At 40.3% G+C, this 23,491-nt stretch overlaps 1 long non-coding RNA gene across 1 annotated transcript in view; it reads left to right on the forward strand.

Annotated features, from left to right (window-relative positions):
* LOC106488987 (uncharacterized) overlaps window positions 1–16,724 on the forward strand; it is a 37,396-nt gene extending 20,672 nt beyond the window's left edge. Inside the window, exon 3 of the long non-coding RNA XR_001293326.2 lies at window positions 15,700–16,724. This is a non-coding gene — a long non-coding RNA (uncharacterized lncRNA). The remainder of the gene's footprint in view (window positions 1–15,699) is intronic.
* Window positions 16,725–23,491: the final 6,767 nt, after the last annotated feature.

A 23,491-nucleotide genomic window follows, 5' to 3' on the forward strand; every position in this document is an offset into this window, starting at 1 on the left:
CATGTACTACTAAGTATGATAATTGTGTTACTAAAGCTTTAGACATCAAGTGTTTTGAATCCATTTCTCACTTACTTTCTAAATTATTTGACTGGCCATGGAATATTTGGAATCTGTGATTTTGGGGATGAAGTGGATGTTTTAAAGCATCTGTTTCGATCATATTGCTGCAATTTAGGAAAAGAAAACATATGTATTTGGCAGTGAGTTTTTAAAGAAAGCCTCCTCATTTGGTACATTTCACTCACCACGTTTGCAGTTGCTTAGACAATTTTTACTGGGATAAAAGCTAATAACACAGATCCTCTTCATGTGTTTGGCTTGCAAATAGCTTGTAATTTCTTAACTTTGTGTTGATAAGAATTTATGCCTTTCTATATACTAAACAAGATATTCTCACGGTTGTTTTCAGCTGTTGTTGAGTTACTATACTCATAGAGGTAGGGGGCTGTCATGTGCATTCCTACACTTCTAGCCCAAAGTCTGTACAAAAACTTGTGCAGAGCTGAAAATAAACCTTGATCTTTTGCATTCCAGTCTCAAACAATTACTCGTTAGAACTTCTGAAAACAGTATTGCCAATCTTGTTGAATTTCTCACCTGGCATGACAGCCAATGGGCCATGGCACAGAAGGCCTACTTTTTTGAAAGGCGTGTTCCCCCCCCCATCCCATCCTCATCTCCATTTTCCCTCAACTTTCTATATGAATTCTTATGCATCTGTGCTAACTTACTGCTTGCAAACTCTGTATCAGTGTGCCCTGCAATCCAAACAGGCTTTCTACATGAAACACTGTGATTGGAGTAAAGGAACAGAATTCATGTCACAAAATGGTTGTGAAGCCCACTGTTGTGAAAAACATTTAAATACTCACCATTTGTTGTTTAGTATGTCTTTGGAACCGATGCTCAAAAACAGTGCAGTAAATTAATGTGGATCTGCACTGTATGCTTGATCACGGGTCCAGTCTTGCCTTCTTTCTGCAGATGATAGTACAAGATCCATCATCAGCAATACACATGCTGACTAAGATGCTTTCTTGGGCCATTAGCGCACACTGTGGGCTGGACTAGCAATCAGAGATCTCCAACACAAGCGTGCACAGAGAAGAACTTGCAGGATTTCTGCAGTGAACTGTCAGCTGCTGAGTGCAGCAGTACGGTTTGGAATGTCTTTGCATTGCTTTTCTTGATATTGCAGAGGTCCACTTGTCTGACAATCAAGTAAAGGGTTAGATTCTGCATCCTACGTACAGCTTGAATTATGTTTAGTAAAAAGGGAATGTATCATGGAAGTCTCCTTCTTCTCCAAATTCTTACCATTCACTGTTTCTTTCTTTAGTCTTGAGATGCAATTTTTCCTAATAGCTACTGCTGCTCAGTATGTAGGAAGTTTGGCTAGTAGATTCAATGCCCAGCGGTAAATAAGTAGGCCAGATATGGCCCAACCTCCAAAATTTTCTTAAGAAAGAATAAGCAAGCACAGTGCAGATGGGTGTTGATGAAGGGTCTGGTGCTGTTTGTGCACAGCAAGATCTGCCCCAGCATTAATAACCACAGTAGAGACCAACATGCATTTCATCAATTGTTTTTAAGCAACTGGGTCAATGATATTTTTGACAACGTGAATGGTGAGCATTTAAATTGCTTTCACAAAAGTAGTTAACACATTGTACCACTAATTATGTGATTACAGGGGAGCTATTTATCAATTTATTTTTATAGGAGCTATTTATTTTGGACTTAGCCTTTGAATTTTGCTGCAGTTTGAGTGTCTCACAGAAGGAAGCTGTTAGTGGTGTCTAGTTTACATGGTTTGGGACCCAACAAAAATACTTCAGAATCGTCCAGGGCCAGGCAAGAGGTTTTATAAAGGCCTCCTAACTCCATACATGAAGCATAAATTAAGCTTTAGTTAGAGAGTTACCACATTTTTCATCCCTAAATATTCATCTTTCTTGGAATTTGGGTTTCAGCTCATGTACATATAGGTGACTGGGAACACATGGAAGAAGACAGACAACTTCTGCCATATGTACCTTAGTTCACTTCCCTCCTCATATAGCAACCCTACTCTTTGGTTTTTAGAACCTATAAGAAACAAAGATAGTCAACTTTGCTCAAGCTCTCTGGCATGTGCTGGCTTTCTGTGGAAAGACTTTGCTAGGAACAAAGCACCAAGTGATCTTTCCTAGAGCTAAGTATAAGGGCTGTATATGGCTCTAGATCTCCTGGAAGGTCTGCCAGTGATGCCATGAAGAATTCTGCATAATAGGTAAAATACTGCTGTTGCACCAAACCTGTGCACGCACATTGCTCAAGCAGAATAAGGATTTGGAGCAATGACACTGAGCATTAGAGGGAACAGTTTGTACAAAACACTTAGCCAGAATTGCAGTATCCACCATAGGCTGGCCTTTTTGCAAGTTAATGTAGGATTATATGGAAGGAACTGTTCTCATACCTTGGAACTTATGCCATGTGCTCCCTTTGGAGGGGTCTGCATACACCGAATAAATGCAGGGCAGTGTGCCCTGGCTTTGCCTGCTGAAGTAAGTTGCGTCAGTTTAATTTAATTTTTAAATAGATTTAAGTTAAACACCCTGTGAGGACATAGTTCCTTTAATTTAAGTATTAGATAGGTTCCTGACTAACTGACCTGAAATAACAATGTTTGCGGTGCTTCTTATACTTGGTTAACAACATTGGTTTAAAATCACATATTTGATTAGACCGGTACAAATTTAAGGTACAGGTGCCACTTCAGAAGCCTCACAAAACACTGGAGACACTACCAAGTTTAAGCCTAAAAAAGAAGAGCACAGAATTTATTCACAGCCTGTTATTTGAGGAGACTGGTTTTGAACATGGCAAGCTGTAAAACTGCTGTGCTTCTGTAACAGAGCTGGGTGATTTGTCCAGTTCAGAGCCTAAGGACTAGACCTACTAAAGAACTTCAGACGTCTAAAAATCAGGTATCATGCCCCTAGACTGGAATCCTACATCCTGTGTTAGATGCTAGTGTTCGGTGTGCTGTGTGTGGGGACAGTAAATGCATCAAAAAAATTTGCAAGTGGCCTGCACAGGGATCTTCCTACAGACAACCAGAAGGACATGCTGGGAATCTCAGTTCTCTGTTCAGATAGTGAATCTGACTCAGGGCTTCAGAAGGTGTGTCTGTTTATTCTGGATCCCTGGACCAGAATCCTCTTCTGGGGAGATTCCTCCAGCAATCTGAAAGCAGAGCTCAGAGCTCAGTGTATTCCTTTTGTTATATGTTTGCTGATAGCGCCACAGCCATCTGTTTCTCTAAATAGAGTAACAGTTTGAGGATTAACAATCTGAGGACTCAGGAGACCTGGAATCAGTGCCATTGGCCTGAGGCGCATATCTGAATGCTGGCAGTGTACTCTGAGGTGAAGATTGCAGTTTTGATTCCTTGACAATCAGGTCATGGACTTGGCCATAGAACACTGAGACTCCATTTTTGTATTGTGCACTTCAGTTTCATTCTCTCAGAGTGCTGGAGCGGCCATTGTGCAGACCTGGGTGTTGTTCCATATTGAGATGTGATGTGAGAAGGGCATTTACTCAGATTCAGGAGTCCCACATAACCAAGGAAAGCAAATGCTCATTTCTTACCTCCCAAGAGATGGCTTTAAATTACACTGCAGCCTTACTGTTGAAGTCGTGACAACGCACAAAAAAGCATTCAAAATTTATTGATTCAGAAAGACCAAGAAGCAGCCTGTTTCCATCCCTCCGTACTTCACAGTGATGATTCTTGATTTCTGTCCCTATTCCAGCCTCAGGAGCAAACAGTACCCAGGATACCCCACCTGGTGGACAAGTGGTCTGTATTGCTATGGTTCAGAAATATACTCTGTCCTGTAAATTGCCATATACCTGTTGATCTTTTCTACATGATAGCCTCCGTATTAGCCAATGGCATCTGAGGTGGGAAGTTGAGTCCTCTCTAAATATGTCATTAAGCTATTGAATTTGCATTTCTCACTTCCTAGGCAAATGCTGTAAGACCTTCTGTAAAAATGGGGTAATCCCACCTCTGGACGTTAAAAAAATAAACTTGATGGCTCACAATTGCTGTTTTTAGAAAATCCAATCCCATGAATGTCTGTTAAGTGTCTCTTTCAATGTCTGTTCCATTCAGTTCTTCAGAGATTTAACTAGTGGAACATGTGTTTTCTGGATCCTGACCAAAACTAAGCTGGTAATGGGCACAGAGGTAATCTGTCCAAGGCAGAACTCTAAGGGCAGAGAAAGCACTGAATCAAGCAGCTATGTATTGGAGGAATTCAAGCACTTTCAAGATTAGGCAAAAGCTGAGGAGTCTTATTTGGTTCCCAGTTCTGGTCTCAGTGCTTCAGTTCTTCAGTCCTGTTTTAAATGCCTGCATCCTTCCTAGATACCAACCAAAGGCTTTAGAGAATGCTAGTGCCTGTGTTCAGGTCTGCTATTGTATGCAGTGCTTGAGGAAAAGGTGGTACTCCTGTCTTCCTTGGACTCTGTATTAAGGCACGTGTTGGCTTTTTTCACTTTTGAACAAACAAAATATTTGAGGTTCATGATAGTCCCTAGAGATCCGAAATGTAACTTTTTTCTGCTCTCCCCACTCTTAGGGTTCACATACCCCATACAAAGGGTGTTGGGGGTTTTGTTTCTTTGATATGATTTTGTGGAGGTCTCATTGCTTTTGAAAGGTAAATGATAAGTTAATAGATTGTAACATGTCTGTTTCTGTGCATATTAATTAGATTTTGCAAAGCTGATTAGTCTCAAACACCACAAAATCCCCACTTCTTAGCACATAAAATGGGAATGCAGTGGAAAGAAAGGGCAGTTGTTAGAAAAATACACAGGGACTTTCTTTTGAAGAATGTTGACCTAGAAGCTGTGTACATGTATTTCTTTTGTTAAAAGAATGGTTCTAAAAGTTTAATACAATAGTTCTATATTTTCCCAGGGGAAATTTCAACTAACAATTACATTACAACTATTCAAAATTATATGGATATATTTTAAAATGGAGAAAAGTGTTACATTCAGCAACTTGAAAATATTATTCTTGTTTTTAAAAAGACTTATAATTCTCTCCTCCTTTCAAAACAGAGAGCCTAGTGTTAGTCTGTCAAGTGCATTAAAGCATTAAACACCGAACAGCTATTACTGACCTTTTTGGTTGCTTTCAGATGCTAAGCACTTCTGAAAACATGGAGGTAGCTAATTTTGAGTTTAGGAGCTTACAGCTCAGATTCATTTTATAAAACTTTTGGCCACAGAAAATAAAAATGTTTATGCTGCCTGTTGGTAAATATTCAATGAACAATTTCACCCTGTAAAACAGAAGTGGTAGGGGAATAGAGATCTGAGGCATAAAAGAGACAATGATAGATAGGTGGCCTATTTTTAGTGACTCGTTCTGAGAGGGACATGTCTGATGTTTAAACTGTTTGCCACCCATTCATCTGTAACCCCAAATTAAAATTTACCTAAGCATAGAGGTCAATCTGTCAAGAGGATTCCTCAGATGGATATCCATAAAACTATGGGCCAGAGAAGCCAGCTCTGCTTGGCAAATCCAAACACATAAATCCTGTGACAGGCAATCCTTTTGCTAGAAAGGCTGCCCAGCTTGCAACACTGATAGTGGAAAAGCTGCTGTAGATGGGTTGTACTGGTCCTTTCAGTCTGGCCATTGGTGTTGATGGCAGCTGAAGGAATTGGATTTCCAGGTCCAAAGTAGCATCATGCACAGCACATTTTGAGGGAGGAAGAGGAAGAATTAATTTTAGTCTAACATGCAAAACTCTTCTCTTCACGTAGTGCATGAAGCATGAACTCAGTGGGAGGTCCATGAAATAGAGTCTGACTCTGCTCCATTAGCATCATTCTCACATTTTAGGACAACATAAGCAGATCTGCAGCTTTTGGAAATCTTGTTTCACTCCCATCTAAAATTGCCCTACAGCTCAGTACTGTGTAGAGAGGGGGTGATGTCTCGTGCCAAGGCTGGGGTATTTCAATTTCCCAGCCACATATTTTCTGTTTAATCATTCTTTCTCCCCCTCCCTACCCTGGTAATTTTGAGAAATCAAAGAGGAAAACTAAAGGCAATGAATGCAATTCAAGACTTAGGTCTACCCAGCCATCTCCTATCCTATGTTCATCTTTCCTGTTTTATTTTTTAAAAGGAAATAATATTACTGGTAATTGGAAAACTGTGATTTTAGTGTCCACTCACGAACAAAGTCATATGAAACTTCACTGGCCTCCCCTTTCCTCCTCTTTGGGGAGGGAAGAGCAGCGGTGCCTGCTATTTCCATCACCACAAGTGCAATCAGGCTGTGGTGTCTTTCCAGCAGCCCCGTCATCTGCTCAGCTATAAGGTGAGTTCTGCATCTGGCGGAGCCAGGGTCTGTAAGCAGGTGAGGGACTTGCTTTGAAGAGACTTATGTGGGAAACTACTTGGCGTCATCAATAGAGATGACCACTACTGCATCTTTTTTTAAACAGTGAATACTCTTCATTGCTTTAGTGATGAGCATTTTGTATTTTTTAGTTTTCGGTTTCTGAGTACTGAAGGAAATATATCACTTTAAATTAACTGATTGATTGACTTAAGAAGGTGCGGTGGTGTTCTTCTGTGGTGATTATAACACGTGAAATAATGCGTATCACAGTGATAGTTTATTTTGTTTAATTCTTTCTGCAGGCCCTGCTTAAACTAAGTTTTCAAGTTCCTTAGATAGTAATTTATTTTTTTCTTTCATGTAAAAAACTATTGATGCAACTGGGTTTGTACTAAGCAGAAAATAAAATATGCAGAATTGTTCTGGGTTTATGCCCTCTAGAACCACAATCATGTGTCTCTAAACTAGAAGTTGATTTTGAAACAATAACAGATTTTAATACTTCTCAAAGTTCTCTTCAGGTTCCCATTCTATGCCGGGAGTAGTATTACTAATTTGCACCTCTTGGTTTAGGGCAGATGTGCCTGCAATGTGGATGAGAAATGGACCTGGCTGAAAAGGCTGACTCTGTATTTTTGTGAAGTTTGGCAGTGTTTGGATCTCTGGATTTGATTTGGGTCAGGCTTGTTCCTTGATATCCTCAGATGAAAGGCAGTGTATAAATGTAAGGGGCAAATTCTTCAGCCTGAGTTACACCAATATTATTGAATTAATGTGAATGCGGTTGCACGCTGTAACAGGGCGAACAATTTGGCCCAGAGTATTTTTTGTAAGTAGCATTATAAAGCAGACAAACATATTGAAGAGGAGAAACACAAAACTGTAAATGGTCAGGCAGCAGGCCTCTTGCTAACTTTACTTGCCAAACTAATGATTTACTCCAACATTAACATTTTATACAACCAAACCAAATTCACTATATAAAACATTTTATTGTAACAACTTTGTCTCCCCTGACCTTTGCCTCTTCCAAAAGATTGAAGGGCACATATAAACTGCTAAATGAACTGAAGTTGTTGAGCTATCTGTGTTCCATATCCCTCCGGACTTATTTACTACATAAAGGGCAAAGAAAAACAGCTAAACATTTTAAGAGGTTGGAAAAGTTTTATTTGTGAAACATCTAGAGGTTTCTTTGTAGACTTATGGGTCTGCACTACACATTTCTAATAGCAAGCAATACAAGTGAAAAATAAAAGGGATTGATGCATTAGTTACGGGTTGGCAATGGACAGATATGTGGTGCTTATTCTCTGGCTGGCATGGCATGGCACCAGAATTGGGTCCCTACTAAAACAAAAAAGCGGAAAGTTAAACAACAGTCATGTCAAATTAAAACTATTTTTGTTTAATTTTTCAAAGTGATTCATTTAGCTGGCTGGCAGAGAGTCAAATTGATAGCTAACAATAGTTCATTTATTTAATGTTGCTTTCAGTACCCTGTAGCCAGCCACTCGACTGTATCAGAACTTATCTTCTGTAATTTGCTTTGAGCTGTGAAGATAGGGCGAGAAAACTGTAGTAGGTCAGGTGTACATGAAGGCACGGCTTGCACGGTGGGGCACTTTGTGCTTCATGAACCATGGAATTGGGAAGGGATTTTCAAGAACAGTTGAGGCTTAGTTTTAATCTGAAAAGTGAATAAAACTGATATCATGAGGTTCCATGTTTGCTGAGTCTCAACAATTCAAAAAATAAAGGAGCTCAGTTTATAGGAAAAAAAAATGTGTTGTGCAAGCTGCCAATGCTGCAAATACCCTGTGAGAGCAAGTAATGAAAATGAGATCTTTCCTGACTACATTTTCTCACCATTTATAAAAGGTTGTGGAGGATAAATTAGGCTATTAATGTTTTCCATGTAATTCTATATTCTTCAATAGAGTTGCAAAAATATGGCTGATTAGAATTAGCAAATGATTCTGCAGTGTTGCATAGTAGGAGTAAACCTAGTCACAACCATTTTTAGTAGTTCTATTGGGATTATAGAAATAAAATTAAGCTTATTTATGTCAATAAAATCAGTAGATACAAGCCTAATAATCAGAAAAGAAGCAAATCAGTTGAGTAAGAAGATGATACTTACAGTAAGTGTGAGCGTTGATAGCAATTTTTTTTCTATTTGTGTGACTGTTGCACAGTGTTTGATCAAAAGCTCTGGCATAGTTGTTCACCCAGTGAAAACAAGTGTAGTGTATGACAGTTCTCCAGCATTTTGAAGTCGTGTATCATGCAGTATAACTGTGTACAAATACTCCACAGTGAGGAGGAAAATAGGAGCTACCCACTTACTGAAGACATCTATGTAAATACCATAGATAATTTTTGTTTGTTTGTTTGTTTGTTATAAAGGACTGGATAATTTTGATCTTCAGTTTTAATATTTACATTTTTCAGCTAAACTTTTCTATATAATCATGCTCAAAAAAGGTGCTAGGGTGCTAGGGAGAGGCCTAAATAAGGGCCAGGCCTAGAGTGCAGCAAACAGAGGCATCAGTTTGTGCAGCTGGGCTCTGCTTAGAACTTCTGAGAACCTTGTTGGAAGTTGTGGGAGCTTTCTGGGGGATCCTCTGAGGGCTAGAGGGTGCTTGCTGCAGACAGGTAAGGAGAGCAAGGTAAGGACAGCCACAGGAGGCCTTAACTTCTCCTGGGGAAGCTCTAGCTAGGTGTAGCTGCTGCTAAGAAGCTCTGCTGGTTGCCCCTGAGAAGAAGGAGTTAGGGTCTTTGTTCCAGCTGATCCTTGATTAGGGTGGGTCAAGCACCCTGTTAGTCAGTGCTAGGGAGAGGCCTGTATAAGGGCCGGGCCTGGAGCACAGAAAACAAATGCAGCAGTTTGTGCAGAAGGGTACAAAGAAGTGGCCCAAGAAAGGGCCCTCCTCTCCAGTCATAGTAATGTATACTTCCTCAATATAGTTATGACATGCTGCAGAGTCAACCCCAAAGCTTTGGCAACTTATTTTGGCTAAATAGGTCAACAGGGTGGAGATAGCCCCTAAAGCTTCAAACTCTTCTTGAAAGTTAAAACATCACCAGCTATTTCTATCAATGTGTAGTTAAAGGTCTGGATCTCATGAAGCATGAGAAAAAACTGGTCTGCCAGTGTCCAGAGAGGTCAGCCACCCTAAGATTGGAGAGAGGCAAAGGGAAAAGCTTTGCCTCTTGCTGCCCCAAAATAAACTTTAAAAGGAGAAACTAGGAATGATAAGGAGAGTGTGCTGGACTGTTGTGTTGGCTGGATGACTAGAGGCAGGGATTCTGAGGCAAAGGCAGAAGAGGTGTGGCTGAGCCCTGTAGACATGTATGATGTGACTCCAATGTTTATGGAAAGAGAACCACAGCCAAATATTTGGAGCTTGGTGAGCACTCTCAGCTGCAAATAGTAGTTATTTCAACAAGCAAATGGGTTTCATACCAGACTTTCTGGACCTTAACTTTCTCTCTAGGCTCCTCTCTGCCTTTTCTTACTTCTTCATTGCTCTGGTACTGTTGCCTTGCTTCCTTGCCTCTCCAAATTGACCATCTCTTCAGTCTGCGCTTTTGGACTCTTCTTCCGCCACTTACACTTTGTAAGACACGTGCCACAAATACTTTCAAATACATGTAAACTAATAAATTTCCCGATGCGAGGGAATAAGAGCACACCAGATAACCTACCTCATCTCCATCTTTGATATGATTCTTACATTGATCCTGGGAGAAAAAATATTTTTCGTGTAAATTATAATTCCAGTATTTATATTCTACATGCTAATGATAATCCAAATCACCATCTAGGTCAGCAAAATAGCAGCTCAGGCATGGCACCTACAAAGAGTGCTGTTAACAGAGGCAACCGACAGATGCAACAGTTTGCACAGTAGTTTCTGGGCTCTGCTTAGATCTACTGAGAAGCTTGTTGGAGACTGTGTGGGATTTCTGTGAAACTTCTGAGGAACTAGAGAATGCTTGCTGCTGAGAGCTAAGGAAAGCAAAGTAAGGACAGCCACAGGAGGCCTTAACTTCTCCTGGGGAAGCTTTAGCAAGGACTAGCTGCTGCTAACAAGCTGTTGGTTGCCCTTCATCAAAGTGTGGGAGCCTGTGTTTCAGCTGATCCTTGATTAGGTCAAGCACCCTATTAGTCAGTGCTAGGGAGAGGTCTGTATAAGAGCCTGCCCAGAGCACAGCTTCCAGAGTGCAGCTAATGGAGGCAGCATTTTGTTCAGTAGTTCATGCAGAAGGGTGCAAAGAAGGGGCCCTCCTCTCCAGTCATAGTAGCATACACTTCCTCAATATAGTTATGACATGCTGCAGAGTGTATTCCCCAGCAGCCATTGCAGTTGCTGCGTCTGCCGTGTCAGGGGCTTCCACCCAGACAGATCTTCTGACAGCGGATGCAGCTCTGCAGGTCTCAGGCTGCAGGGAGTGCCTGGGGCCTCTCCATGAGGCTGGGGCTGACAGTCAACTTTTCTGTAGAAGATGTGCTGCTGTTGACAAGTTGTGTCATGAGGTAAAGGAGTTACAGGAGGAAGTCAGCAGGCTCCACAACATCTGAGAAGATGAGTGAGAGATAGATAGGATATTCTCAGAGACCCTACAGCTTCAAGAGTCTCAACCGCCCACAGCAGTGGAAATGCAGGGGGCTCTGTGCCAAGTGGAACAGTAAGTCTTAACTCTATAGAAGATGAAGGCTGGAAACTGGTCACTTCTCATATGAGGAGAAAGGCTCTTGCTTCTCCTGAAGACTTGCGCCTACTGAACAGGTTCACTGCCCTCAAAGCTGAGGAGAGGCTGGGTGTGCTTTTGAGTGAAGCAAATGGGCCAACGCACCCTGAGCCACATAGGAACACCCCGTGGAAGTGGCAAGTGATAGCAGTGAATGACTCCCTGCCGCAGGGGACAGAGGCACCCATCTGCCCACCTAACCTCTTGTCTAGAGAAGTTTGCTGCCTGCCAGGGGCTCGAATCCAAGATGTCGTGGAAAGATGGCCGACTATTACCCCCTGCTGCTCTTCCACGTGGGTGCCAATGATCCTGCCAAGGGCAACTTGGAAAGTATTAAACATGACTACAGAGCTCTGGAGGTGGTGGTCCGGGATATGGGGGCCCAGGCCATTTTCTCCTTAATCCTGCCACTGAGGGGGAAGGATGTGAGGTGGAGTGGATGGAGTCAACAATTGGCTGTGCATCTGGTGTCGGCAACAGGGTTTTGCCTTCTGTGACCATGGGACCCCATTGGAAGATGGATATCTGCCTGCAAGAGATGGGATCCACCTCACTAAATGGGGCACGTGCCCAGAGAGATGGTTGATATTCAAGGATCACCTCCTCCAAGCTCAAGAACGGTGCATCCCAAAGAGCAAGAAGTTGAGCAGAGGGGGCAGGAGACCTGCATGGATGAACAAGAAGCTCCTGGCAAAACTCAAACAGAAGAAGGACGTGTACAGAAGGCAGAAGCAGGGGCAGGCCACTTGGGAGGAATATAGAGATGTTGTCTGAGAATGCAGGGATGGGGCTAGGAAAGCCAAGGCCCATCTGGAATTTAATCTGGCCAGAGAGGTCAAGGACGACAGGAAGGGCCTCTATCAATACATCAGTAACAAAAGGAAGACTAGGGAAAATGTGGGCCCACTGCTGAATGGGGCAGGGGCCCTGCTGATGAAGACTACAGAGAAGGCAGAGATACTGAATGCCTCCTTTGCTTCGGTCTCTACTGGTAAGACTGGCCCTCAAGGGATCCCAGGGCCAGGAGAGCAGGGAGAAAGTCTGGAGAAAGGGAGACTTTCCCTTGCTGGAGGAGGATTTGGTTAGGGATCACTTAATCAAAACTCATGGGATGCACCCACGAGTACTAAGGGAGCTGGCTGATGTCATTGCAAGGCCACTCTCGATCATCTTGGAAAGGTCATGGTGATCAGGAGAGGTGCCTGAGGACTGGAAGAAAGCAAATGTCACTCCAGTCTCCAAAAAGGGCAAGAAAGAGGTCCCAGTCAGCCTCCCCTCGATCCTTGGAAAGGTGATGGAACAGCTCATCCTGAATGCCATCTCTAAGCATGTGAAGGATAAGGTGATCAGGAGTAGTCAGCATGCATTCACCAAGGGGAAATTGAGCTTAACCAACCTGATGGCCTTCTGTGGTGGGATGACTGGCTGGGTAGACGAGGGGAGAGCAGTGGATGTTATCTGCCTTGACTTCAGCAAGGCTTTTGACACTGTCTCCCATAACATCCTCATAGGCAAGCTCAGGAAGCGTGGGCTAGATGAGTGGACAGTGAGGTGGATTGAGAACTGGCTGAATGGCAGAACTCAGAGGGTTGTGATCAGTGGCGCAAAGTCTAGTTGGAGGCCGGTAACTAGCGGTGTACCACAGGGGTCAATGCTGGGTCCAGTCTTGTTCAACTTATTCAGTGACCTGGATGAAGGGGCAGAGCAAGTGCCTGCCTGCCCTGAGCAAGTTTGCTGATGATATAAAACTGGGAGGAGTAGCTGATACGCCAGAGGGCTGTGCTGCCATTCAGAGGCACCTCGACAGGCTGGAGACATGGGCAGAGACGACTAGGTGATCTTTAAAGTTCCCTTCCAACCTCAGCTGTTCTGTGTTTCTGTGAAGGGTAAATGAGATCCAAGTAATATAGTTTCTTAAAAACTGCAACATTCAGGTATTCAAGTAGCAAATTATTTCAACAAAGCAGACAAACACTTTTGAATTTAAACATTTCTGTTTTAAACTCACTAGCACAGGGAAAAATATAGATCAGCAATGCCTGTCTATAATATATGCACATGTATGTTCAAGAAAACATTAATAGTTAAAAAGAATAATTATGGAAGGATCAGTTTGTTTAAAAATAGTAAATGGCTGGATATTAGTAGGGAGTTTGGGATGCCATGCTGACTATGGAATGAAGAAACCGGCATCCCTGGTGTTGTTATATACTTTCAAGATCATCCAACATAAACATTTTCTTTTTTTTTTATTTTAAAGTCCCTGTTGCTTTTTGGTTAGAATCCTGCTGAGCTCATACAATATCAGACTTACTTTGTTCATCTTGGTTCGTTCATTCATGGTTTCAGTACTGTCACATGCACAGAATTCTGTATTGGCTGCACATGTTTATATAATAGATTTAGATTTTAAACCTAGCAGTAGGAGCTTGCATACCCCTAAATTATGTAAAAAAAATCTCTGCACATAAATAGCTGTCTGAGTACATACATCTAAAGGTCCCAGTGCAACATGAAAAGTGGTTAACCTACCAATATATAGGCATATACCAATTTTGTGTACTGAATACATTTGTACTAAGAGTTAGGTTTTCCACTCTAGCCAATGTATATTTGGAGATGGCGGCAAGAAGGGCTGCATAAAAAGCTGGTTGTAACTCCTTAATCCCAGGGAACTTTGATTTAGGTCTCTTTATTTTACCACTGAATTAAAAGTCTCAGCAGAAACTTCAGTGTTGGCCTGTTCTCTGCACCCCTTCACAGTGATTGTCCACATACAGCAAAATTGCTCTCAGTTACTTCAAGCATAAAAAGGTGACAACACATGAGACACCTCCATGCTGCCACAATCTTTCTGCAAGCATAGAAATCCCTTGCTGCAGGAAAACCTCTGCTGATCACTGGTTATCTGAAATTCACTTTGTACACATTAGCAGAAACAAGGATTTAGCCAACCCCATTCTAGGTAAAGCATTCCATACATCTTAAAAAGGGGCCCTGAACGCATACTTCAATGCAAAGACCATGATTTTCCCTTTTACAGGATTTTCCTTTTATCTAGAAAAAGCTACAATTTTATTGTTTTCTCATATGCATGCTAGTATATTTAGTCTAACATCTCTGTCACAATTCTGTATTTAAAGGCTTTGTCAACACTTCTATTATAAATAATAGTTTTCAGAGGTTTAAAGCTCAGCCAGAAAAGTTCACTGAAGTATGGCATTTGTCTTGCATAACTGTATGTTAGGAGCCTATTTGCCTTTTAATAACTTCCAAGATAATCCATTTGCAAGTAGCAAAACTACTCATATATGATACAGTCAAGAAAGGCTGCATCTTAGAAACAAAATATAGCAGATGATTAATGCAAGTGTGTTCTACAATCACAGGCATTTACTAGGTCATGACTCTTAAAAACATATAGTTGGATATTTGCCTTGCTAACGGCTGAAGGAATATTTTGAAAACCAAAGTGAAAAAAGTCAGGTTAGAAGTTATTAGGAGAGACAGAGCCAGATTCTCAACTGGCATAAGCCGTTCCAAAAGCTACACTCCTTTAAATCACCACAGGATCTGCCATTTGGTCCATTAACTTAATGGACCAAACTTAGTCTAGTCAGGTCTTGCATAATATCCTGTGACCAGATTTAAAACAAAAATGGAATAGAGGGGATGTGCCCCCTGCACTGAATCATATTGAAGGGCAAACAGCCTTGGCATCAGCAAGGATATTTATGGACAATGGACACAGCTCTTGCTTTCATTCACATGCGAGACAGATGGTATGTTGTGTCACTCACCAGGTCACGTGACCTGGTGCAGGGTTTCAAATGGAGTGCCTGTTTTGCCATCTTTCTTTGCAGCACTGGAAAAGAGTTAATTCCCTGAGTGGAGGAGAAGGAAAAACAGTTGCCTTAGTGAAAATGCAAGAGAAAAGAGCATTCAAAAGATTTTCAACCAAACAAAGACTAGGGTCTTTTTCTGGGACCATCCAGGCCAATTTGGCCCTTATAGCAAAGTTTTGCGTTCTAGGGACTGCCATCAAAGTCAGAAATGGCCGTCTTTCAAACTTAAATATGATATTACTGACAGGGTATTTAACATTTTAGGTACTGGCATTAGTACAATCCATAGGCCTGGTTTTCATTTGGTGTCAAACAGGCCACCATAAGAAATGCAGTTTTCTGAGGTCCCTCTCAATAGAAGTTGGACAGACACTGAGCAGATTTGATAAGAGCTCAGATCTGCTTCAGTCTCTGCCACCAGTTTGCTGGGTGACCTTTGAGTACCTGGTTGCTCTTTCTCCAACTAGAAAATATGGACACTGATATTGATCTCCTTTAGAAAGGCCATGAAGCCACTGAAGAGATGTGCATTACAGACAACCAAATACTTATTAATTATCACTTTTATTAGGACACCAAGACATGGATCGATACTATCACAGACTGTTTAACGGTCCTTGGATTACAGGGCCATAAATAATTATAATATTTGTTCTTTTTTATAGGAAGGTACACATAAGGACAAGAAGAGAATTGCCAGGGAGCAGCAGGAGCATGGCTTCGCAAGTGGGGATGACCTAGGAATCAGGATCAGTTGGCTCATCTTTCTCATCTGTCTCTACTGTTTGCAGCTAATGAATCCCTGGCTTATTTCACAAACACTTGTAATTTTTCCTTACAACATATACCCATTTCTATCTAGCATTGGTACTTCTCAAAGTAATCCAATACTTCCCATACAATATTCTGATCCTGATGGGTTTTGTTGATACCTCCCAACTTTATGTCATCACCAAATTTCAGAATCAGAAATTTCAGAAAGTACCACTTTCAATAGTGAAAATACTAAATAAAATCTGTACCAAAATTTACTGGATTGTTCTCTTCTCAGCATAATGCACTCCTGGTGACTGCCTGTCACACCCACAAGTGTCTTACAATTATTAAAAACATTTGCTCTTCAATTTGTGTCAGGGAAATTAATGTCCCCAATACAATGCCTAGTAAAATTATTTCTGCATTAAGATAAAGGATGTTCTCAGTATGCAAATCTGATCTTCAACATCTATTCATGGAATAATGTCTTCTTAATTTCTTCCCCAGATTGGAAACTCATCTAAATCTACTCTTTTCTATGCATGCTCTCCTTTCTCATTGTTTTAGAGCATTCTGCACTTAAAAATGTACAAAGCCTCCCCATTTACCTTTCTCTCTTTTCTGACTAGCACATACCCTTCAACAGGTATTTCTCAGTCCACCTGGCTCCTTTATTATGTCTCACTTTTCCTTATAATACATGAAAGCATGTAATGCATTAGTTGATATATTCCACCATTTGTTGTTGATGTTCTTTACCTTAGTTCTATTTCAGTTGTTTCTCTCTGACTTCATTCAATACCCTAGTTAGATTATGAGCAAACATTTTATTAACTGCATCATCCGCTTGACTGTGACTGTACTCATTACTAATATTCTCTTTATTCTTTTTAGTAGTCTTTTGTTTTACAATAAATTTTTACACTTTATTGTATTTTACTACCCTAATTTCACTATCCTTGTGAATTAAAACTAGACTTGGAGATTACATGAGTGTCTCTCAACCTTCTTTCTGCATCTATTTGTTTAAAACTCTCCCTATGAATTACCAACTCAATTCCATAAGCTGGAAGGCACAAACCTTCCCAGTAGTCCCAGTTCTTTATGTTATCATAACTTTTCTCTCTTTCACTAGAAAAGATAGCAGTTCCACTGAGATCCCCCACTTTGCTTCTCTCAGAATGTTCCCCAGGTGGCCTAGTGGGAACATAGCAGTGCCATTTATTTTTCCCACCATAAAGTCTTCTTGCCAACTTGTCTCTGCTTCCATCAGATGAGGTCTGCATCTCAATGTCTAAAAGACAGCATGCTTTTTTGTCCTCTGGGCCTGTTCTGGTGACAGGCCTGTTGATTCTTCTTAGTGAGGAATGCCAATCACATAATCCTGTCCATGCTCCATGAGGGCATGAAGGGGTTCCTTCTTCTCTCTGAAATGTGTTTCATCTCTATTTCTCTTTCATGTCACATGTGAATTGTCTATTTTCTCCCTTTGGCTCCAATCCCCAGCTATCTTTCATACCCATACGTTCTTTTCTTCTGCCAGCACTGTCTTCCTCTCTTCTTTCTCATTCTGTCTTCTATTTTTCTTTTGTGTAACAGCCCTCTTCTGTGATCCTATTTCTCTGCTAGGTAGTCTTTCTTGTTGTTGGATATTTCTTTGGATCTCCCTCTCAATCTAGCTCTGTTTACCCTGTCTCCTTCATCAGCAGTGATCTGTAATTCATTAGTTATTTGTGTTATCTTCTCCTGTTCCAACATATCCCGACATCCATCCCTGAGGTTGGACTTGACTTATAGCTGCATCTCTAGTCCCTCCAGCTTGTTTTCCGGGTGTGTCAGGTGGCACATTTCAGTCAAAAGTACCTTCTGCTGTAAATGCTCCTGGAGGATAATACTCATCCCATAAATTCTGCAGCCAGTAATTTTTGTCTCCTATCTTCCTTGGGACACTAGCATCTTCCCTTCCCAATCCCTATCATTAACAATGATTAAAAAATCTGGACAAAATGCAAACGCCACCACACAATCCCTTACTGTATTTTTGTCAACACTGTTAAATCCTGATCTATTCCACCATCTAAGAGAGGGAAGACAGAAAATGATCCCTCTGCATAAGTCAAAGTCAATGAACAATGAGGCCAAAGTTTTCAAAAAAAGGAATTAAATTTTAATTCCTGAGGCTGTGATTGGGCAATGGCCTGAATTTTTCAAACCAGGTCTGTCAAAACGAGAACAACATTGCTAGAATAAAATACCGAACTGAGGAAGGTGCCTGCAACTCTGGATCTCATGAGGAGAGGTAATGTTTTAGAAGGAAACCTATAGGAAATTACACACATAAAAGAAATACAGACACCAACTCCAAGACATTACTGGGTGGCTTAGCATTTTTAATGTGTGCTGAGATTCCAGAACAACAGAGGTACTATTGATGGGCAAATTCTGAGCCTGGAGTACAGGTAGAAGCAGCACATCTGCAAGTTAACAATGTGCGAGTCCCAAGTGGTACCATTAGCTTCATCATTAAACTGGTAGTCTTTCACTCTGAGAACATTGCTGCTGTCACATCTTTCAATAGTGCTTTGCTGAATTGAGGATGCTTCTCATTTTAATGCAAATCTAAACTGTAGGTGGTAAGTACTTCCTCAAAATGAAATAAAACACAATGGCCTCTTTTAACAAGAACTGCAAATGAATTAGATATTCAAGCAATAACTGAAGCTGCCCGTTACATCAGAAAAGCAGATACTATACAAACCTCCTCGGAAGGTTTTTCTCCAGGGCAATTTGAGTCTTTTCCTTATGATCCTGCTCTAGTCTTCTCTTGATCAGACAAAGGTAATAATGTTAAATTGAGACAAAAAACATCATACTAACATTATATGGTTATGATGCTAAGAAACAGTGACATTTTCAGGAGTAGGTTAAGCAAAGACTGGAACACCTATCTTCAAGAATGCCCAGAGCATGTACCGCTCTACAGAATGAAACAGAGCAGGACTGTGCCAACATCCTTATAAACCCCATGATGCAACCATGAGATGTGTAAGGCAGAGAGAGAATGCATCCTGCTAGGAAAAGAGGTAGGATGCTCAAAATTAACTTTGCCAGATAGGTACACAGACACTATATTTTTAGCATGTTTGGAATTTCCAAGAGAGCCAGTGGAAATTTGCAGCCTAGAAGAAAGATTCCTAGCTCCTTTTCCCAAAGAAAACTTAAGAATCATTTGATAATGCGTAAAATTTATTAAAATATTGGTTCTTAGTATTATTTTTCCCTTGGTGAAGTAAAAGTTATAGTTACTTGATGAGAAGTCATAGCTGTGAATTGCTACATATTGTTGGCATCACACTCAAGTAACACAACGTTTTTCCCCACCTACTGTGTAGGCAAGTTCCTGGAAGTTAACAATCAGCTAAGAAACACATGAACAAAATTTTGTGAAAGCTGGGACACTCTTCACTGCTAATACTTGGGGATGAGAAGCTATGCAAAACCAAGAGAATTCCAGGGAAGACTATGTAACTATAAGAATCATAATCCTTTCCCTCTTTCCTCATCCCCCACATAGGGGAGTCAGTCATTGACTCCTGCCATCTATTGTGAGCAGCTAAGCTCCAGCCTAAAGCTACTGTTCTAGTAGAATTAAACACAGTCACTTAAAGTCAAATTTCTGTCAAAAAGCAGGGGAGAATATAGCTGGAGTGCCTTTTTGCTTTTGCTTGCCTGCCTTTGTACCTTTTTCTCTTAATGTATTCAGAATCTTTTTTTTTTTTTCAAATGTGAGAGTAGCAAGTACTACTTAACAAGGTATTAACAAATTTTTTTTTCTGGCAGAACCTTGTTCAGGAAGTTGTGCTGATTATAGCACAATATATGAATAAAGAAAAAAATAATTATATTAACCTGTCCACCAGCCTGCTATGTGAACAGAAGAACTGCACTCTCTAATTTACAATACCTTTCACACGAACTGAGCTGGCACAGGAACAGAGCCAACAACCCTCTCTAAAAAGCGAGTGAGAGAAAGAAATTGACCTTTTCCTTAGAAATTTTTGTTATTTACTTGGTTGCACTGAACATTTACACAAAAGCTACTTTACACCGTATTGATCATAGAAAAGGACTTCATTGGAAATGTAAATATGCAGGTCTTATACTCTGTTAAAACTGCTTCAGATTCAGTGTAATGGAGGGCATGTGCAAATCAGAAACTGTTTGTTCACTTACTACTCCCTCTTACACCTGCAAAGCTGTTAATGACTGTATAGGTTATCAGAAAGAGGGGACCCAGACCTAGAATTTAAATACAGAGCCCCAGAATTTAAATACAGAGGAGGTGTTAGGCAAAATCTGAAATGTTTTCATATTTTCTGACACCTAATGAATTCAGATAACTATGGAATTGGGAAACAAACTCCCAGTCTGTTTTGCATCAAGAAGACGACTGCATCAAGAAGACATGCTTGGAGCCCAGTGCTGAGTAATAAACCACCCATACAGTTTCCATTTTTGACTGCTTGCTTTTAGGAGATGTGTGAAATAAGCTGCAGATGATAGTGAATGCACAGACTTTGGTAGCTTCTTTCCAATGAATACATTTTCCTGGACACTTGCTGCTCTGAATTTTTACAGTGTGAAAGTAAAAAGAAACAGTTGTGGAGTTTAACTGAGGTTTCATTTGAAAGAATTGCATGATGGATTCATTACTGAGATGGCAAGTAGCGCTCAATCTAGTCAATATGGAATTTCCTTTTTCCATTCTCTAGATAAAACAGGATACAACAGGCAGTGAAATAGACAGTTAGTCACTGTTTTTTTACAAATCTTTTTAATTCCCTTATTGCCCAATCTTGCAGTTGTTGTGAACTTGCCAAAATTTCTTTTGCCATAATTCCTGCAAGAGCAGGCCCTTAAATGTGAAATATAAAGAAAATGACCTTTTTTCTGTCTTCCACAGATTGCCATCTATAAAACCAGGAATTAAAAAAGTATTAATAAAAATAAAGTGTTTAAAGCCATTATCTAACAGGCTAACTACATGTGTTAACTATGGGCCAGATTCACCACACTGTTACATCATTTTATTCCCCACAAAAGTTACCGCAGCACAGAAACTGCCACTAACAGAATGGGCCTTCCTGTATCCAATACATGCCTTAAGCACTACAGGACCTAAATTTTGAGCACTTTTTGTAATGGTACTAGAATTCAGGTCTAAGCTTCCTACAGAATGTAGAGGGAATGAGATTTGCAGCATGAGGCTTAGCTCTGCATAGAGATACTTAAAACCAAACTGAATTCAGAGCCTTGGAGTTATCTTTTGCAGTGACTGACCATTTACTGTATATAGTCAGGTCCATGTACCTGTCCCCCAGGAATGGGTATTTGTCTCACTTTTTTCTCAGTGTGAGGAGATCCTAGATTTTCTCCCTGGGCTATTTCTATATTTTACTCTATGAGTTTCATGGATGACCAGATTACACCCTCTACCCTTATACCTTCCCCTGCGAGATTCCATGCCCTTATATTCCAGAGTCATGCTTCTTCATTCAAGCCCTCTTTTCAGTGCTAAGACTACTAAGATTTTTGTTTTATAAAATCCTACCTTACGTAAACATATATTTGGATGAATTCCAAGTACTCTTATGCAATAATACACACTGATGATGAATAATAGGATCAAAGAAAAACAGAAACACTTAGGAAAAGGGTGCAAAATCAATATGGAACAACTTTTTATGTGGTCATTTTGCACCTTTTTCTAATGCTGTGGAAACAGGATAGACCAAGGCCAACCATGACAAAAAGGATGTTATTTCTTCCAAGGAAAGCCAGCAGAACTTGACTGCCAACATTCAAAGTCTGAGCAATATCAATGCTTTGTACAAAATAAATCAAGTCTTTATCTTTCACCTACCAAAAAAGCCGAGGCATCTTTTGAAGTCATTGGGAAATAGGACTGTGTGACTTGGTACTGGATCCATAATGAAATACAATTATAAAAACATTAGGTAATACAGATTTTCATTAGTGATGTCAGCAGTGCAAGATGTCTAGATCCTTACTTCCTAATTAAGCTTCCATTCTAATTTCTTCTCCACTGTAGCTTACTAAGCCTTTCCCCTTCGATCATCTGGCTATTTTTTAAAAACCCCACGTCTCCTGCGATGATGAAAAGAATAGGGAAAGAAGCCTTACACAAAAAATCAAGACCTCATCTCTGGTTCTCTCAAATAATTCCCACTTTCATACCTCATTATGTTATACAGTAACTCCTTAGGCACCATCTTTATGTTAGTGCACGTCACAATCAATTAAAATCTGTGCATTAAAATCTGTACAAAATGTGTAAAAACACATTATTTTCATTATTTATTCATTTCACATCAATGATAATGATCAGCAAGCCAGTTTAGTCTAGCCTGCAAAAGTATTGATATACTCTCTATAACAAAGATAGCATTCAATTTTTCACACGTTTTTTAGGGCATTCTTTTTTCTAATGGTAATTTTTTATATGTTTGATTCTAAAGACAGATAATAGATTGGAGCGTTCAGTTATGTCTTGCATACTCCAAATACATTCTGAAAAGCAGTAGTATGATTTTTTTTTTCTTTTCTCCCTTGCTGCAGCCTCCTCTTCCCAATCTCTTGCCTTGGTACATTTTTTATTCATGTTGTAATTTAAATATAAAATGAGTTTACCATTCACCTAGCCTAATCAGATCTGACTACATATGAATGATATTTGGGATTATGCAATGCATTAGGACATACACTGCCTCTCTGAGGACATAATTTTACTGTTGAGGTTTATGATGATGAAGACTAATCAGTCTTGTGATGCATGCTTCTGAATTTCATTATTATGAGATTTTTTTTTTCTCCCAATGTTGAAAGAAACTGAAAATACGACACACGGTTTTATATCCATGTGATGGATAATTTTGAGTACTTGCTTTTCTTCATTCTACTTTAGGGACCAGCACTGTGTTCTAAGCAAAGAAGGATGAAGCATCAAAAAGATTTTATGAAGTTTATAAAGTCTTTTTAAGGACTTTTGTGACACCTATGAGAGGAGAGCACAAGCTCACAGAACCTCACAACGGTAGCTTAGAAAAATACTTCAACAGTTCGTCAAGTGGGACAGTCTCTCGCCTTGCTCCTCTCTCAGGTGTCTGCATCATGGTGACCTACACTGAGACATACTTGAAGAATCAGATTTGTTTCAGGACCCCTGAAGTCAAGAGAGAATTCTCCATGCAGCACTCCCCAGCACTGTTTCTGAAAGGGTAAGCAGTTTGGTTTGTGCCCACGCCCTGGAGGCGCTGGAAATAGGCATGGGAGTTGCACAGTGATTTAGTCTTGACTTATTTTCCTAACAAACTTACATACATTACTCAACATAAATTTTATAGTCATAGGCCCTTTATTATCGTGACTCCAAACATCATCATCTTCTTCCTCCATCTTGCTCAGTGAAAAAAATGCCTACATTGAGACTATTGCATAAGGCCTGGTGGGTAAAGGGCCCGAATTAACAGAACACATAAGCACACTCTTACATCCTGGGATTTTAATGGGTTTTAAGCATAGAAAGACCCTAGGGCAGCAAAGTCCTGAAATTCATGCTAAATTTTAACCAAATGTCTGTTATCACTGCTTAGCACAGTACATAACTATGTGCTGAAATCT

The sequence above is a fragment of the Apteryx mantelli genome, chromosome 1, assembly GCF_036417845.1.
Source record: "Apteryx mantelli isolate bAptMan1 chromosome 1, bAptMan1.hap1, whole genome shotgun sequence".
Lineage (NCBI taxonomy): Eukaryota > Metazoa > Chordata > Aves > Apterygiformes > Apterygidae > Apteryx > Apteryx mantelli.